The 19,352-nt window shown below is 41.9% G+C and overlaps 1 long non-coding RNA gene across 1 annotated transcript in view; it reads right to left on the bottom strand.

Annotated features, from left to right (window-relative positions):
* Positions 1 to 13,829, bottom strand: part of LOC140195999 (uncharacterized) — a 41,911-nt gene extending 28,082 nt beyond the window's left edge. Inside the window, exons 1-3 of the long non-coding RNA XR_011885592.1 lie at positions 13,740 to 13,829; positions 8,679 to 8,790; positions 6,576 to 6,712 (exon numbers count right to left, since the gene is read on the bottom strand). This is a non-coding gene — a long non-coding RNA (uncharacterized lncRNA). The remainder of the gene's footprint in view (positions 1 to 6,575; positions 6,713 to 8,678; positions 8,791 to 13,739) is intronic.
* Between the last annotated feature and the right edge of the window lie 5,523 nt (positions 13,830 to 19,352).

The following is a 19,352-nucleotide window of genomic DNA, read 5'->3' as shown; positions in this document are numbered from 1 at the left end:
GGAACTCAGCAGGCCAGTCAGCAACAATGGAAAAGAGTAAACAGTAGACATTTTGGACCAAGATCCTTCATCATTACTATGGAATTATCCTTACCAGAAAGACTATGCCTTCTTAACAGCAATGAGGAATGGGCATTAAATGCTGGCCTTGTGACTGATGCCACAGATTCAGGATAATAAATAAGAAAAGCCGATGGAATCTCTTTGTCATTGGTTCCTGAACATACAGTGGCATGCAAAAGTTTGGGCACTGCTGGTTAAAATTTCTGTTACTGTGAATAGTTAAGTGAGTAGAAGATGAACTGATCTCCAAAAGTCATAAGATTAAAGATGAAATTCTTTTCAACATTTTAAGCAAGATTAGTATATTATTTTTCTTCAGTATAATTTTAGAGTGAAAAAAGGAAAGGAGCACCATGCAAAAGTTTGGGCACCCCAAGAGATTTAAGCTCTCAGATAACTTTTACCAATGTCTTAATTAGCTTGTTAGGGCTATGGCTTGTTCACAGTCATCGTTAGGAAAGGCCAGGTGATGCAAATTTCAAAGCTTTATAAATACCCTGACTCCTCAAACCTTGTCCTAACAATCAGCAGCTATGGGCTCCTCTAAACAGCTGCCTTGCACTCTGAAAATTAAAATAAATGATGCCCACAAAGCAGGAGAAGGCTATAAGAAGATAGCAAAGCGTTTTCAGGTAGCCGTTTCCTCAGATTGTAATGTAATTAAGAAATGGCAGTTAACAGGAACGGTGGAGGTCAAGTTGAGGTCTGGAAGACCAGAAAACTTTCCAAAAGAACTGCTCGTAGGATTGCTAGAAAGGCAAAACCCCCGTTTGACTGCAAAAGACCTTCAGGGAGATTTAGCAGACTCTAGAGTAGTGGTGCACTGTTCTACAGTGCAGCGACACCTGCACAAATATGACCTTCATGGAAGAATCATCAGAAGGAAACCTTTCCTGCGTCCTCACCACAAAATTCAGCGTCAGAAGTTTGCAAAGGAACATCTAAACAAGCTTGATGCATTTTGGAAACAAGTCCTGTGGACTGATAAAGTTAGAATAGGACTTTTTGACCGCAATGAGCAAAGGTATGTTTGGAGAAAAGAGGGTGCAGAATTTCATGAAAAGGACACCTCTCCAACTGTTAAGCACGGAGGTGGATCGATCATGCTTCGGGCTTGTGTTGCAGCCAGTGGCACAGGGAACATTTCACTGGTAGAGGGAAGAATGAATTCAATTAAATACCAGCAAATCCTGGAAGCAAACATCACAACATCCGTAAAAAAGCTGCAGATGAAAAGAGGATGGCTTCTACAACAGGATAGTGATCCTAAACACACCTCAAAATCCACAATTGACCACCTCAAGAGGTGCAAGCTGAAGGTTTTGCCATGGCCCTCACAGTCTCCTGACCTAAACATCATCGAAAATCTGTGGATGGACCTCAAAAGCGCAGTGCATGCAAGACGGCCCAAGAATCTCACAGAACTAGAAGCCTTTAGCAAGGAAGAATGGGCGAGAATCCCCCAAACAAGAATTGAAAGACTCTTCGCTGGCTACAGAAAGCAGTTACAAGCTGTGATACTTGTCAAAGGGGGTGTTACTAAGTACTGACCATGCAGGTTGCCCAAACTTTTGCTTCAGGCCTCTTTCCTTTTTTGTTATTTTGAAACTGTAAAAGATGGAAATAAAAAAGTAATCTTGCTTAAAATATTAAAGAAATGTGTCATCTTTGACTTTATGCTTTTTGGAAATCAGGTCATCTTTTACTCGCTTAGCTATACACAGTAACAAAAGTTTTGACAGGGGTGCCCAAACTTTTGCATACCACTGTATAACTCTGTTATGGAGTCCAGTGAGTGGGCTCCTTTTTAAATTGCGCTCTTACAGGAGCTTCCTAGACACTGCTGTCCAGTTGTGAGCTCGAACCTCCCCACAACTTCCAGATATTATCTCGATGGGCCAAATGGCCTAATTCTGCTTCTGTGTCTTATGGTCTAATTCAGTTGTGGTTAGAGGAAGTGCAAATCAAATTTCACAATATATGTGATTCAGCTCTTTTTAAATTGTGGGAGTCATAAATTACTTTGGGTTAAATCTATTGTCAATTGCAAATAGATGAAAATACAAGTGCCCTGGGATTGAATTCTAGGCAGTGGCATATTAGTAACTTTTATTTTTATTTTCTCTCAGAAAGGGTCTTCTCATCATCTGGATGGTTGTCATTCATACTTCTGAGCACTCGTCTCTGTTCATTCAATTCATTGCTCCTCCTAATTTATTTTATAGTTAACCAGTAACTGTTGTTTCAACTAGGATTTAAAACAGATACACTCTACCTCCAGTAGTTTCACCGAGAGCTGACACCTGTTTCAGGTATCATAGAAACATAGAAAATAGGTGAAGGAGCAGGCCATTCGGCCCTTCGAGCCTGCACCGCCATTCATTATGATCATGGCTGATCATCCAACTCAGAACCCTGCACCAGCCTTCCCGCCATACCCACTGATCCCCGTAGCCACAAGGGCCATATCTAACTCCCTCTTAAATATAGCCAATGAACTGGCCTCAACTGTTTCCTGTGGCAGAGAATTCCACAGATTCACCACTCTCTGTGTGAAGAAGTTGTTCCTAATCTCGGTCCTAAAAGGCTTCCCCTTTATCCTCAAACTGTGACCCCTCATTCTGGACTTCCCCAACATCGGGAACAATCTTCCTGCATCTAGCCTGTCCAATCCCTTTAGGATTTTATACGTTTCAATCAGATCCCCCCTCAATCTTCTAAATTCCAACGAGTACAAGCCCAGTTCATCCAGTCTTTCTTCATATGAAAGTCCTGCCATCCCAGGAATCAATCTGGTGAACCTTCTTTGTACTCCCTCTATGGCAAGGATGTCTTTCCTCAGATTAGGGGACCAAAACTGCACACAATACTCCAGGTGTGGTCTCACCAAGGCCTTGTACAACTACAGTAGTACCTCCTTGCTCCTGTACTCAAATCCTCTCGCTATAAATGCCAGCATACCATTCGCCTTTTTCACCGCCTGCTGTACCTGCATGCCCACTTTCAATGACTGGTGTATAATGACACCCAGGTCTCGTTGCACCTCCCCTTTTCCTAATCGGCCACCATTCAGATAATAATCTGTTTTCCTATTTTTGCCACCAAAGTGGATAACTTCACATTTATCCACATTAAATTGCATCTGCCATGAATTTGCCCACTCACCCAACCTATCCAAGTCACCCTGCATCCTCTTAGCATCCTCCTCACAGCTAACACTGCCGCCCAGCTTTGTGTCATCCGCAAACTTGGAGATGCTGCATTTAATTCCCTCATCCAAGTCATTAATATATATTGTAAACAACTGGGGTCCCAGCACTGAGCCTTGCGGTACCCCACTAGTCACTGCCTGCCATTCTGAAAAGGTCCCGTTTATTCCCACTCTTTGCTTCCTGTCTGCTAACCAATTCTCTATCCACATCAATACCCTACCCCCAATACCGCGTGCTTTAAGTTTGCACACTAATCTCCTGTGTGGGACCTTGTCAAAAGCCTTTTGAAAATCCAAATATGCCACATCCACTGGTTCTCCCCTATCCACTCTACTAGTTACATCCTCAAAAAATTCTATGAGATTCGTCAGACATGATTTTCCTTTCACAAATCCATGCTGACTTCGTCCGATGATTTCACCGCTTTCCAAATGTGCTGTTATCACATCTTTGATAACTGACTCCAGCAGTTTCCCCACCACCGACGTTAGGCTAACCGGTCTATAATTCCCCGGTTTCTCTCTCCCTCCTTTTTTAAAAAGTGGAGTTACATTAGCCACCCTTCAATCCTCAGGAACTAGTCCAGAATCTAACGAGTTTTGAAAAATTATCACTAATGCATCCACTATTTCTTGGGCTACTTCCTTAAGCACTCTGGGATGCAGACCATCTGGCCCTGGGGATTTATCTGCCTTTAATCCCTTCAATTTACCTAACACCACTTCCCTACTGTCATGAGTACCTGTAAATACCTTCCATTATTACAAGCTACTTATAGATTGAGTTCGTGTTATTCCCCTCCTATTGATATCATTGCAATCCTTTTGCATTGATAAATGGATATTTTCCCATTTAGATTCCTGGACTGGAAATAAAGAATGTAATCTAAGAAGAAAACTTTTAACTTCTAGATCATGGTTGAAGTATGGTATTTATGTCTATTGTGACACCAAACATTATTAAAGATAAAAAGGCAGGAGATGCTTTATTATTGTTGATACAGAAAACAGAGTCAAGTTTGAAAAGAGAACACCAATGCAACAATTTATTTCCCCGAAACACTGAACTAACTGCATGCACTATGTTGTTGTCCACTACTCAATTCTATTTCTATACAAAAACATTCTTTCTAATTCTTCTGGGTGTCTGACTCATCTGTGCACAAAGAAACCAGGATCAGCACCATGGCATCTAAAAACGGAATATGCACCAGGATGCCATATCCAGGATTTGTGCTCACAAAGGTGTGTGCTGTGAATGGGATAGGCCATTCAGTTGAGACTATCCCTTATAGAACCTATGAGTCTTTCATTGGCTGGGTAGGCTGCGGAGTCTGACACTGGGAATTCACTTCAGGTAAGTTTCCTTTAAGTAACACATGACTAAGATAAGTAAGTGTCCTTTAACTATCAAAACTTTTCCACAGGCATCGCTCCACTGGACTCTCTACTTATGACTCTCACCAGAGCATAAGAACATAGAAAACTTACAGCACAATGTAGGTCCTTCAGCCCACAATGCCGTGCTGAGCATGTATTTACTATAGAAATTACCTCGGGTTACCCATGGCCCTCTATCTTTCTATGTTCCATGTACCTATCCAAGAGTCTCTTAAAAGACCCTATTGTGTCCGCCTCCTCCACTGTTGCCAGCAGCCCATTCCATGCACTCACCACTCTCTGCATAAAAAACGTACCCCTGACATCTTCTCGGTACCTGCTTCCAAGCACCTTAAAACTACTTACTTCTAAGCACCTTAAGACAGTTGTGTTAGCACAAATCGTAAATTTCTGATCTGTGCATCTGAATCTCAAAACATCATCTTCCCAACCACTAATCCAGTGAACTGCTAGTACTGACCATCTGCTCAGCTCCTTACTCCCATAGATCCTCAGCTTCTAAGTCCATCACCAATTTCAAATAAACAAATCACCGTAAGTCCTCTCTCCCCATGTTCTATTACCCAACACAACACAGTTCCCTTTTGTGCTGTGGAGGGTTAAAGCACTTGGGGGAAAAGCTCCAATGCACAGGATTGGAAGGGTCTTCGGAGTGTTGTAGACACTGTCAGCTCTATCACAAGCACAACTCTTCACATCATCGAGGATATCTTCAAAAGGTAGTGCCTCAACAAGGCAACATCCTCCACTAAGGATGCTCACCATTTGGGACATGCTCTCTTCTCATCACTACCACTAGGGTGGAGATATAGGAGTCAGAACCCACACTCAACATTTTAGGAGGAGCTTTTCCTCTGCCATCAGATTTCTGAACAGTCCCAATCCCCTTTTACAATATTGATTGATTGTAACTTACAGTAATTTTTATGTCTTGCACTATACTGCTGCCACAAAACAACAAATTCATGACATTTGGTCAGTGATGATAAATCTGATTCTGATTCTGAACATGTCCGATTTAAAGCCTATTCAATGATGCAGAACACTGCGCGTCTCCTGCACAGATAAATTTTGTAGCTATGTACCTTCAAGCAAAGTATTCACTTTGTCCATCCTATTGAGGTACTTTCACCAAGCAATGGAGACTACACCTCAGATTATGGATCACATTGCCTGTTTTGATAGATTGCATATTTGTGTAACATACTGTACATTAGAATTCACTGAAGTGACGATGTCAAGTGGTACATGAACACGGATCCATTTAATGTTAGTTTACTGAACAAGTGCTCCAGGCACTGATAAGCGTAAGATAATATGCCTGGTTCGGTGAATTACAATGAGCCAATCCTAACCACTTAAATAGCAGAAACAATCTAACTTGTAACATTTTCCATTGCTGATAATATACCAGTAATGATTCTGATCTTTATTAAGTTGAGAACCTTAAAAATTAATTTCATCCTAGATAAAAATGATTCTTTACATTTATTCCAGATGGCACAGTGATGTTTCTCTGTGTCTTTAAGTGACATGCTCTAATATATTGAAGTGTCACATGGACAAGTTAGCTGAAAGCTCATTGTAGAACATCTTGCACTGCATGGAAACAGAGTGCGATTCATTCCATTGTTCATCGTCCTACCACCCCCCCGAACAGGACACTTTACAAATGGTGTTTTGGCATTGTGGGAAAACTCCATATCCACTAAATTGAAATCTATCAAAGCACCGTCAAGTCAAGCTTGAGAGCTCCTATTCAGCACTCTGTCTGAGGCTGATGCACAGAACAGATCTCTAAAAGATAAATTCTTCTGTCTGGTAAGCTGTCTAATACCGCCAATCTATCTGACTGGTTATTTACTGACTCTTTTGTACAAGCAGGCAGAATTTGACCCACCTCAAACATCGGCTTGAAAGTGAAGCTGTTCCATTCTTCTTTGTTAACTGAAATTGGAATCAATCTCTGAGTTGCTGGCTCAGCATTGTTAAACCATTAGACAACGTGCATCAGGTCTGCCAAGATCCTTCTCAAAGCTGCAAGGAGAACAAGAACATTTTAGTTTTATTCAATAAAAGAGTCTGCCAGCTTTGTAAAATCTGACATATTGTGAGTCTCAGATAAATGATTATCATTTACACTGTGCTAAAATTGATTTGATGTGGGGCCATCCATTATACCTGGTGCTCTCAGTGTGGCCACTGCTACATTGGTGAGACCTAATGCTGACTGGGAGCCTGTTTTATTGAATACCTTCACTCTGTCTGCCACAAAAAGCAGGATCTTCCCAAGGCCACCCATTTCAAATGGACTTCACAATCCAATCCTGACATCTGTCCATGTCCTTCTCTACTGTCACAATGATGCCAAACTCAGGTTGAAGGAGCAACACCTCATATTCCAACTTGATGACATGAACATTGATTTTTCTAACTCTCGATAATTACCCCCCCATCCCCTTTTCTCTTTTTCCATTTCCCATTCTAATTACCCTCTCTGTCCTTCTCATCATCTTCCCATCATTTTCCTTTGGTTCCCCTCCTCCTTCCCTTTCTTACATGGTCCACTGTCCTCTCCAATTAGATTTCTTCCTCTTCAGCCCTTTACCTCTTCCACCTATCAGATTCTGCTCCTTAGCTCATGCCCTCTCACCCATCCACCCACTTTCTCCTTTGCCTGGTCTCAACCATCACCTGCTAGTTTGTACTCCTTTTCCATTCCCCACAATATTATGCTGGTTTCTGACCCCTTCCTTTCCATTTCTAATGAAGGGTCTCAGCCTGAAACATTGACTGTTTATTCCCCTCCATAGATGCTGCCTGACTTGCGGAGTTCCTCCAACAGTTCTTGTGTATTGCTCCAGATTTCTGGCATCTGCAGAATCTCTTGTGTTTATGATTTGTCTGTGTTCATTGTCTTCGAAGGGAAAAATAATCATTTGATGGATGATGCTAGATCAGAACTAGATTTCTCTCTTTTTGGAGCTGCTGTGACTGGAAAAATGTTAAGTACTTGATAATAGATATGCATTTTTTTAAATTAAATGGAGGTCTAGCCAATGCTGGTTTTGTAAGAGGTGATTCCATTAACATGGCAATATGAAGTGATTTTTTCAGGAAATAGAACTGCAGTGTTGTATTTATACCTATAATTGAAAACAACACAAAATTAAATTTAAGAAACAAAATCATATTAGTTTTATTTAGTTGTTTTGTTCTAACAAGTAATTAAAACTGAAAAATCTCCCTTTCTAGTTTTAATTATGAAACTCCATCCTAAATGGAATGTTCTTATTTCCGCTATTTATGCCTAAAGCATTTTAGGCAATCATGAAAGTTAGAAGACATGTATGCCACTAAAACTATCTTTGAGAAATCTCTAAAAGTGTATTCATTTTTTTTAGTAAATTCATCTCACACATAATGGAGTTATTTGAGTCATTTTGCATAAAGAATTATATAAAGATAGACATGAAAACACACAGTCTTGATACATCTAAAAAACACTGTAAGACACATTACATTGAAACAATTTCTCCTTTGAAATGTAGGTTCATTTCTTTTGTCATATATTTTCAATTCTTTTTATTACATTTTCATCTCACATTAAACTCATTAAATCGACTAAATATGATTTTTTTTCTAAATAAAACAATATACATGTATTCTCAAAAACTGAGGAAACCAGTCAGAACATGGTACATTAAAAACCCTATATTTGTTTTGTAGTGACACTTAATTATTCGGAGTGGCAAACAATAGAGACCTGTTCCATTATTTGCCATTACTTCCAACCGTGAAGTAGATATGTAGACTTGTTCAGATTGCTGATTCTATTCCAGAATCTAAACCCTTTCACACAGTAAAGATCTGAGTGGGTTTCCATTCTGAGATAGAGTTATAGTTTAGCAGGAATGCAACAATAGTCAACCCAATGCCAACACTGAGTTCGGGACAAATACATTCCAAAGCATTCTCATCCTTAAAGTATCCAATATAATACCTCCTGCAAAACTTCACTTTTCACTGTTGCTTCTGATCTGTCATCTCAGTGAGTGTGTGGCCATCTCTCTCGGTGTTCTGTATTCTTCAAAAGCTTCATTTGTCACTGGTTCCTGAAGCAGGTGGACAAAATAATTCATACGTGGATACAAAGGTTATGGTAATTTCTGCCTATGATTCCCTACAAATACAGTACTATGAATTGTAGCAGTCAAAGTAAGCGTTTGTTTTATCATGCAACACACCAGCGTGCGGTCTGTGTTGCAGTCTGTGCTATGGTAGGAGATTGTGAAAAGCACACTGCCGAGGAAGGAGATCCAGACCAGGATCAAGTCCAGCCGGTGCCAGTGTCTGGAGTGCAGGTATCTCCAAGAAACTTTGTTTTCAAACTTGTTCTGGAAGTGTGAGTTAGTGATCCATAGCTTATGATGTGATGCTTTCATGCTGTGCTCCACGAAATGAAAAAATCAGAAGAAAAACATCAGACAAAAAAGTAGGCACGAGAAAATCTGCAGATGCTGGAAATTCAAGCAACACACACACAAAATCTGTTTGGCCAAGCTTTAGCATCATTGCCAATGAGAAAGTTGTTTGGCTACAAATTGAGTTTTTATCAAAGTTTCTATAAATGTGTGTTTTTTTTATTAAGATACAGAATGGATTAGACCCTTCTGACCCTTTAAACCACACCACTGAACAATTCTCTGATTTAATCCTAGACTAATTATGGGAAAATTTACAATGACCAATTAACCTACCTACCGGTATGAGTTTGGACTGCGGGAGGAAACTGGAGCACTTGGAGGAAACCCATGTGGTCACGGGGAGACTTGCAAACTCCTTACAGACCGTGGTGGGAATTGAACCTGGATCACCTATACTGCAAAGTGTTGTGCTAACCACTACGATACTGTTCCACCCTATTACAGAACATCAATTCATCATCAATGCAGCTTCAGCAATGCAAATTAGTTGACTAAAGACTTCAAAAGTGTGGACAAGTTCTTTGGCTGTGCTATTGAAAATTATTTCGAGTACTAAAAGTTTGTTGAGACACTGGCAGTCTTTAAATTACAGGTTTTCCTGCTGTTACCCTGTTAAGCTGGCAGGAAGTAAAGGTTTTAAACCAAATAACAGAGAGAAAAGAAACTTTAATGGAAGGCGGACATCCAGCGTAGCTCTACTGCCTTCCTGCACATACTTGCCAAACTCCACAGATGATGGAGGTCTTGCAAAATTTTCTGCATCTGCTGCTTTGTTCTGATTTCCAGCATCTGATTTGCTTCCAGTTGCTCTGCATGTTACCTTTCAGTTCGTTGTTCCTTCTTACTGCCTCCAATTCTATTTGACATGCAGCATTATTTCAATGTATCATATGTAACATGATAAGAACTTGCCTGAATGATCTGGACATATTCTTCTCTGCTCTCATTGCTTCTAGCGCAACACATTACTAATTAGAAACAAAGATGTTGAATTGTTGGTAGTTTCAGCTGTGCAGGCCCTCAACTTTGGAATTCAACTTAAAATATCTCCAGCTATTGTTATCCAAACAGCTCTTTACATTTGATTTGTTTGGTCAAGTCTTTGGGCACATATTTTATGTGGATCAAAATCAGCATTTGTTTATGTTCCTCTGAACCCTTTGGGATACTTCAGAATGCTGAAGGTTCTATCTAAATCTTCTTACATAGTGGTCTCTCAGGATTGATGAAGGCTTTCTTTCACTCTAGTTCATTTGAGTCCAACATGAAAACTGCAGACACTCTTTCAGTTGAGGTAGGAGGTATCTGATGGGGTGATGCATAGTTTGTGAGGTGGTGCACTCCTTATACCATGTGTTCCAAATGCATGGAATAAAAGTCTTAGAATCATAGAGGCATAGAAATGCACTGTGCAGAAACAGGCCCTTTGGCCCATCTAGTCCATACCGAACCCACTTAAAATCAACTCCCATCGACATGCACTGGGACCATAGACCCCATACTCCTACCATCTAGGTAGCTATCCAAACTTCACTTAAATATTGAAATTGAGCTCATGTGCACCACTTGCGTTGGCAGCTCATTCCATACTCTCATGACCCTCTGAGTGAAGAGGTTACGCCTTAAATTTTTCCCCTTTCACCCTTAACCCTGACCTTTGGTTTTAGTCCCACCCAATCTCAGTGGAAAAAGCCAGCTTGCATTTACTCTATATATACCATTCATAATCCTGTATTTCTCTCTCAAATCTCTTCTATATCTTCTATGTTCCAAGGAATAAAGTCCTAACCTATTCAATCTTTCCTTATAACTCAGACCCAGCAACATCCTTGCAAATTTTCTTTGTTTTCTTTCAACATTATTTACATCTTTTCTGTAGGTAGATGACCAAAACAACACACAATACACCAAATTAAGCCTCACCAACATCTTATAAAGTTTCAGCATAGCATCCCAAATCCTGTTCTCACTACTTGGATTAATGAAGGCCAATGAGCCAAATGCTTTCTTTACGGCCCTATGCCACTTTCAATGAATTATAGACCTGTCTTCCCAGATCACTTTGATCTACCAGACTCCTCAGTGCCCCACATTCACTGAGTAAGATCTACCCTGGTTTGTCCTCCCGTAGTGCAACACCTCGCACTTGTCTGCATTAAATTCCATCTGCCATTTTTTAGCCCTTTTTTCCAGCTTATCCAGATCCCGCTACAAGCTCTGATAGCTTTCCTAGCTGTCCACTACACCCCAATCTTGCTGTCATCTGCAGACTTGCTGATCCGGTTAACCATATTATCATCCAGATCATTGATATAGATGACAGATAACATTGGACCCAGCACTGATCCCTGTGGCACGCCACTAGTCACAGGCCTCCAGACAGAGAGGCAACCAACCTCTACCACTCTGGTTTCTCCTACAAACCAAAGTCTAACCCAATTTTCTACTTCATCTTGAATGCCAAGTGACTGAATGATCTTAACCAACCTCCCACGTGGGACCTTGTCAAATGACTTACTAAATTTCATGCAGAGAACATCCACTGCCTTGCTTTCATCAACTTTCCTGGTAACTTCATTGAAAAACTCTATAAGATTAGTTAGACATGACCTATCGTGCACAAAGCTCTGCTGACTATCCTTAATCAATGTCTATACAAATAACTTACATATCTGGCCCCTTCGGACACCTTCCAATAACTTCCCCACAACTGATGTCAGACTCAGCGACCTATAATTTCCTGGTTTATGTTTAGCGCCTTTTTTAAACAGTGGAAGAACATTGGTTATCCTCCAACCCTCTGGTACCTCCCCTGACACTAAGGATGATTTAACTGTCTCTTCTAGGACAGAAGTAATTTCTACACTTGCCCCCTGTAGGATCCGAGGGATCACCTTGTCAGGCCCTGGGGATTTATCCACCCTGATTTGCCTGAAGACAGTAAACACCTCCCCCTTCTTGAGTCCTGACGAAGGGTCTCGGCCCGAAACGTTGACTGTTCGTTTCCACAGATGCTGCCTGACCTGCTGGATTCCTCCAGCATGTTGTGTGTGTCACCTCCCCCTTCTATTCTCTGTATAAGATTCATGAAGTTGCTGCTGCTTCACTTCACATCTATAGACAATATGTCTGTCTCCTGAATAAATACAGATGTATTCTCTGATTGAAGCCCCCCTCGCTGAAGCCTCAAAGATCTCTACTTGAGCGATGACCACTCTGCTTTCCTCTGCGTTACCTTCATTTATTTTGGTGGATTGGCCACAGCTTAAAACTCCAAAATCTGCCGTGAGTCACTGGATTTAATACTTGATCAGTGAACCTGAGAGAAGTATGTCCGCAAAGCTCCTGATCTCTCCAGTTGGCCTCTGCTCAGAGCTCCAATAACACTGCTGCAAAGGTCCTCAATGCAATTCTAAATGCACCTCACCAAACCTGAACAGACCTGTCCCAGAGATGCCCTTCAATCAGTAGGATGTAGTGCTTTTTAAGAACACTTTGAAAATATGCCTGAATCTTTTCTTTCTGACCACTGATAATTTTTTTCCATGACAGTCATGGGACAATGGCTGCTTCACGAGTTGTGTGTCAGCCATGCAGGTGACATGGCTTACACAGCAGTAATCAGGGTCTCAGAGTTGGAATCGTTGGCTTTGAAGAGGGCACTGATGTTACTTCACTTGTCTGTCTTCTGAATTTGGAGGGATTTGTGGAACTGCTTTTAGTGGTAATTTTCAAAAACGTGCTGTAGGTAGTCCAGGTCTCAGAAAATATCTATTATTGTCAATCTGTCAGTTCTATTGGAATATACAAAAATAACTCTTTAACTTTACTAACACAATTCACTCCAAACAATTGTTAATCCACAGAAAATTAACTGAAAGAGTTTAATCATTATCTGCAAACATGTGTAGACCGAGGTTACATATGGTGGGATAACATAGTCCTGATGTAGGGTTTCAGCTTGAAACATCGACAGTTTCCTACCTTCCACCTTGAGATCAGGATAATTTCCCATTTACAATTATGTGGACTTTATAATCGATGGTGGGAGGGTGCTGAGGAGTTCAGGGGGCTAATCTTCAGATGTGTAACTCTGACTGTTTTGGTAACAAATGTGCGATGCTCCCACAAGAAGAAACCTTCAGTTCAATTTAAACTTGTTTGAAAGATGGCGGCGTGCATGAACGCAGCGGCCCCTCGGCTAGTGATAAGTGTTTGTTCTGTTTGTCCTGGACGCATAACATACAGTCGGAATATGCTCGTTAACATCAGGGCATACTATGTCGGAAAAACTGACGAGTTCTGGTGTGACATGGACAGCTTACGCCGCTACGGACTACTATCCGCTACCAAGCCGGCTGCTTCCCGAGGGAGGAGGAAGCGAAAGCACTGTGAGAGAAGACAGAGGACGGGTAAGAGGGCCGGCATCCATGCTAAGTTAAAAACTAACCCCACCAGGCCAGCGGTACCGACCCTCCTGCTCTCAAATGTCCGCTCCATCGACAACAAGCTGGATGAGCTGCGTCTGCTGAGAGAAACACGCAAGGAATTTAAAGACTGCTGTGTCTATGTCTTACCGGAATCCTGGCTCCATGACAACATACCGGACGCGGCGATACAGCTAGAGGGAATGACATTGTTTTGTGTGGACAGAGAGGCAGCTAGCTCCGATAAGAGCCGAGGAGGAGGTCTGTGTGTTTATATAAACAAAGACTGGTGCGTGAACGCTACAGTAGCTGCTAAACACTGTTCACCACTGGCTGAGTTTCTCATTGTGAAATGCCGGCCGTTCTATCTGCCGAGGGAATTCACCATCATGCTTGTGGCAGCTGTTTACGTAGCTCCCAGTACCAATGCTAAGGCTAATGCTAACGAAGCACTGGGAGGCCTACATGAAGCCATCAGTGAGCTACTGACTACACATCCTGACAGCTTTGTGGTGATTGCTGGGACTTTAACCACACCAGCTTAAGGACCTGTTCCCCAAATTCCTGCAATATGTGGATTTCGAAACCAGGGGAGACAACACACTGGACTTGGTTTATACCAACACACCACAGGCATACAAAGCAGCCCCCGCCCCCATCTTGGCCACTCTGACCACATGTCTGTCATGTTAACACCAGCATATAAACCACTGCTTAAACGTGTGAGAGCAGAGAAAGAGAGATAAGGGTTTGGCCAAAAGGAGCAGCCTCAGCACTACAAGACTGTTTTTTGCACACAGACTGGGACATATTCAAAACAGCAGCCTCCTATGACGACCATATAGACATTGAGGAGTATGCGGAGGCAGTAATCAGCTACATAGCCAAATGCACGGAGGATGTCACTGTGATGAAAACCTTCACCGCACGTGGTTATAAAAAGCCACGGATGACAACAGAGGTGCATTTACTACTGAAGGCCCGTGACACAGCCTACAGATTGGGGGACAGGAGTGTGCTTCGCTCAGCCAGGTCTGCGCATTCATTAGGGGTCAGGAAAGCGAAAAGGGCCTACGCAGGCAAAATACATGGACACTTCTGTGACACAGGTGACACCAGACGGATGTGGCAGGAAATTAAAGCTCTGACAGACTACAAGATCAGGCAGAAAACCGATGAGAGTGACACCTCTCTACCAAGCAGGCTTAACAATTTCTTTGCCCGCTTCGAAGCATCAAACACTACAGCAAGGAGGAAAGCCAGTCCCTTTTTACCATCTGACCAGCCAGCTCCAATCATCGATCCAGAGCAAACACGGAGGACCCTTACCAGGGTCAACCCACGAAAAGCAGGAGGTCCCGACAACATCCCTGGACGTGTGCTCAAGGAATGTGCTGATGTATTAGCAGATGTCCTGACAGACATTTTCAACATCTCCCTTAGTCAAGCTATTGTCCCCAGATGCTTCAAAACCTCCACAATCATCCCTGTAGCAAAGAAATCAGTTGTAGCCTGTCTGAATGATTACCGTCCCGTTGCCCTGACCCCCATAGTGATGAAATGTTTTGAACGGCTTGTCAAGCCTCATATCACAGCCAGCCTCCCCTCATCGCTGGATCCTCTACAGTTTGCTTATTGTCCAAATCGCTCTACGGAGGGTGCAAGATCCACCACACTGCATACAGTTCTCTCTCACTTGGACGACAAAGACACTTATGCCAGAATCCTGTACATTGATTTCAGTTCAGCGTTCAATACCATCACCCCGCAGACACTAGTGGACAAACTGTCACTGCTTGGCCTTAACACTGCCATGTGTCACTGGATTCTGGATTTCCTGACAGAGAGACCACAGTCAGTCCATGTTGGCAGGAACATCTCTGACTCCATCACACTGAGCACTGGATCCCCACAAGGCTGTGTGCTTAGCCCATTGCTGTTTACACTGCTAACACATGACTGTGCAGCCAGATTCAAGAAGAACCTGATCATTAAATTTGCAGATGATACCACAGTGATGGGGTTCATCAGCAAAAATGATGAAACTATGTACAGGGAGGAGGTCAAACACCTAGAGAGCTGGTGCAGTGGTAACAACTTGATGCTTAATGTCACCAAAACCAAGGAGATGATCGTGGATTTCAGATGGTCTCAGCCTGAGCACACACCTCTCCGCATCAGCGGCTCCACAGTGGAGAGAGTGGAAAACATCAAGTTCCTTGGGGTGCAGATCTCGGACAATCTCACCTGGTCCAGGAACACCATTGGGATTGTGAAATGGGCCCAGCAGAGATTGCACTTTCTGAGGAAGCTTAAACAAGCATCACTCCCCACTAACATCTTAACTACATTCTACAGAGGCGTGGTTGAGAGTGTGCTGACCTTTTGCATCACAACCTGGTACTCCAGCTGCAGTGCTGTCCACAAAAAAGCCTTGCAGAGGGTAGTTAGGGGAGCAGAGAAGGTTATTGGGGTCTCCCTACCTTCTGTCCAAGACCTCTTTCAGAGTCGATGCCTCCAGAAAACACGATAAATCATTAAAGACACCTCACACCCTCTCCGTGAACTGGTTGTTCTTCTGCCATCAGGCAAACGTTACAGGAGCATCAAAACTAAAACCACAAGGCTACTAAACAGCTTCCTCCCACAGGCAGTCAGACTGCTAAATAGCTGCTCTACCTGACTCTCCTCTGGACATTTTTAACTTGCACTGGACACTTATAACTTGATTTTAACTGACATGTGGCTGTTGTGTTTTACTATTTATTGTTATGTTTATTATTTAGTGTTGCGTTTGTCATGTTATGATTGTACTGCACCTGAGGAACACTGTCTCATTCTGCCCTGCAGAGTTGATGTACGGCTAGAATGACAATAAAGTTTTTTGAATCTTTGAATCTTTGTAGCCTTAGTAGGGTGGCCTGGTGGGCTGTGGGCAGAGGCATTTTCACCACTGATCTAAAAGACAAGAGTCTAGCTTAGTGCTGTAGTTGAGACCGGGAATGAACCTTCCCCTTGAGCAGATACCAAATACTTCACCAGTCAAATGTTCTCCTTACATTAATGAATTTTTAGATGTAAGGCAGAGGCTGTGTGGTTTTAAAGCCCATGGTCTTTATCTACTTTATGTCTAGATAGCCATACCAATGCAAGGTCAATAGGTGTGTATCTTCTTATCAGCTGACTGAAATCTATTCCAATAAAATCTCAGCAAATAGACCACATGAGCTCTATGCCTGTGAGATGCATTTATTATTTTAATTCTTTGAACTAGTACCAGTCTGCTGATATGGCAAAAGTTGGACACATTAATATTTTGTAGTTATGATCATACATTTAAGCAAAATGATGGACTAACAGTTAACTATACTTCACACATAATATCCTTTCTTTCCTGCACAAAATAAATATCCCTGGTACTTACTGCAGGTCTGAACTTTCTTAATAGAAGGAAAGCTCCAGAGAGAACTGAAAGCAGCTGCTGCACATAAATCTAAATAATCACATTTGCTGACTACCTTAGAGGTTGTTAAAATCTGTCTCCTGAATTATGATGAGTGAAGACAGATAAATCAGACCTTCACCTACTTCCAGTTGTGGGAATACTGAAAGCACTACACCATCACAGTTGAAGAGCTTGAATCAAGAGAGAAGTCATTTGTGTTCAATCACACTGTTAGGATGGAAGAATATATTTGTATAAGCATTTATGTATGCTCACTGTGAAAGAGAATGAGCAAAACATTGCTATTAAGATGACTCTTTTAATATATAGTGCTAATATTAAAGGTGACCAACATAAGCTTTGGTGCTACTCACTGGAAAAGATCTTCTCTTTTCCTTTATGCTTGTTCTTCATTCCCATGTTATGTACTGAGAATCAAGAACATAGTCTTGGAGTGATATTCCACAGATATGGGCCCTTCCATCCAGTGAACCCATGGTGATTATCAAGCTCCTAGTATCACATTAATCCAGATCAAGCAGTACTTCTCTTGTCTTCTTGTAATCTCCCCTTAAGGTGATTTCACCTACACATAAGGTGAAAGTTGTGGTCTTTGGGATAGGACTCCTATGTGGTCACAGGAAGCACATGTGAATTCCACTAGTGATCAGGCTGAATCTGGGTCACTGGAGCTATGAATACCTATCTTTTATCTTGTTGGTTCTGATTTAATTTACGTTGAACATAGAAAAGTACAGAACAGGAGCAGTCCCTTCGGCCCACAATTTTGTGCTGACCAAACAAATTAGTAATCAAATGGCCAACTAAACTAACTCTTCTGTCTACACAATGTCCATATTCCTCCATTTTCCTCCCACTCATATGCCTGCCTGAACATCTCTTAAAAGCCCCTTATGTATCTGCCTCCACCACCACCTCAGACAGATCATTCCAGGCACCCACCACTCCCTGAAAGGGCTTTTTCACTGGAAGTGTTTCACTATTTGAAGAAAATTGTTTTCCTTGTAAAGTGTTACAACTACAACCTCTCAAAAATGTAGCATTCAAAAAATGTGAAAATGGAGCAATATTTCCTTAGACCAGAGAAGGTGAAGGAAGGACTTAATAGAGCACCTGAAAATAACAAAGACAAAAATGTACTGCAAATATTGGAAAGCTGGAATACAACCCAAAAATACGAGAAACACCCTGCAGGTCAGGTAGAGAAACAAGGCCAAAGTTTAAGGCTGAAGAACTTTTGCCATGACACTGTTATTTCTGAAATGTTATCTGTGTTTCTCTTGCCACAGGTGCTGCCTGACCTGCTGGGTGTTTCCAGCATTTTCTGTTTATATTTAAAAATGAAATATGATTGATAGTGCATTGATTCTATTAAGAGAATGATAAATGTATCTGATGGAAAAGCAAATTCAATTACCACAAAAAAAAACTTGAGATTTGATTTTAAGTAGATAATCTCTGGACTAACTCTGTGGAAGAGAAGACAATGAGATTTATAATAGACTCTATTATTTACAGGAAACCAGACACCAACTTCTATTAAATACAAGAGATTCTGCAGATGCTGGAAATCTAGACAATGTACTCAAAATGCTGGAGGAACACAGCTGGTAAGCAGCATCCTCAGAGGGGAATAAACAAATGAAGTTTCAGGCCGGGGCCTTTCATCAAGACTGGAAATGAAGAGGGCAGAAGTCAGAATAAGAAGGTGGAGAGGGGAAGGAGATTAAGCTGCCAGGTGAGGGGGTAAGTGTGTGCGTGGGAGAGGATGAATAAGTAAGAAGCTAGGAGAGGATATGTGGAAAGGTTAACCGGGTGATGAAGAAGGAATCAAAAAGGAGAGGACAATAGACAATGGAAGAAGGAGAAGGGGGAGAGGTGTCACAGGGAGGTGATGGGAGGGGAGGATAAGAGAAGGTGTGAGAAGGTAAATTGAATGGGGAATGGAAAAAAGAGAAAAACAGATGGAAGAGAAATCACCAGAAGTTAGAGAAATCATTAACATTGACGTCCACTGTCCTCCCCTGTAAGATTCCTCTTTGTCAGGCCTTTACCTCTTTCACCTATCCCTTCACAACATCTTACCTCATGCTCCTCACCTGATCTCACCTATCACCTGCCAGATTGTATTCTAATTCCCACCCCACCCCCCGGCACATATTCTGGCTTCTGCACCCTTCCTTTCCAGTCTTGATGAAGGGTCATGGCCTACATAAGTGTTGTTTGACTAACTTCAATAAACCACACATGTACAACCACGTGCAGAAAGAAAGAAGATACTCCAAGAGGAGTTTCCT

Source organism: Mobula birostris, chromosome 4 (assembly GCF_030028105.1).
Source record: "Mobula birostris isolate sMobBir1 chromosome 4, sMobBir1.hap1, whole genome shotgun sequence".
In the NCBI taxonomy this organism is placed as follows: domain Eukaryota; kingdom Metazoa; phylum Chordata; class Chondrichthyes; order Myliobatiformes; family Myliobatidae; genus Mobula; species Mobula birostris.
This window is presented reverse-complemented; position numbering and strand designations above follow the sequence as displayed.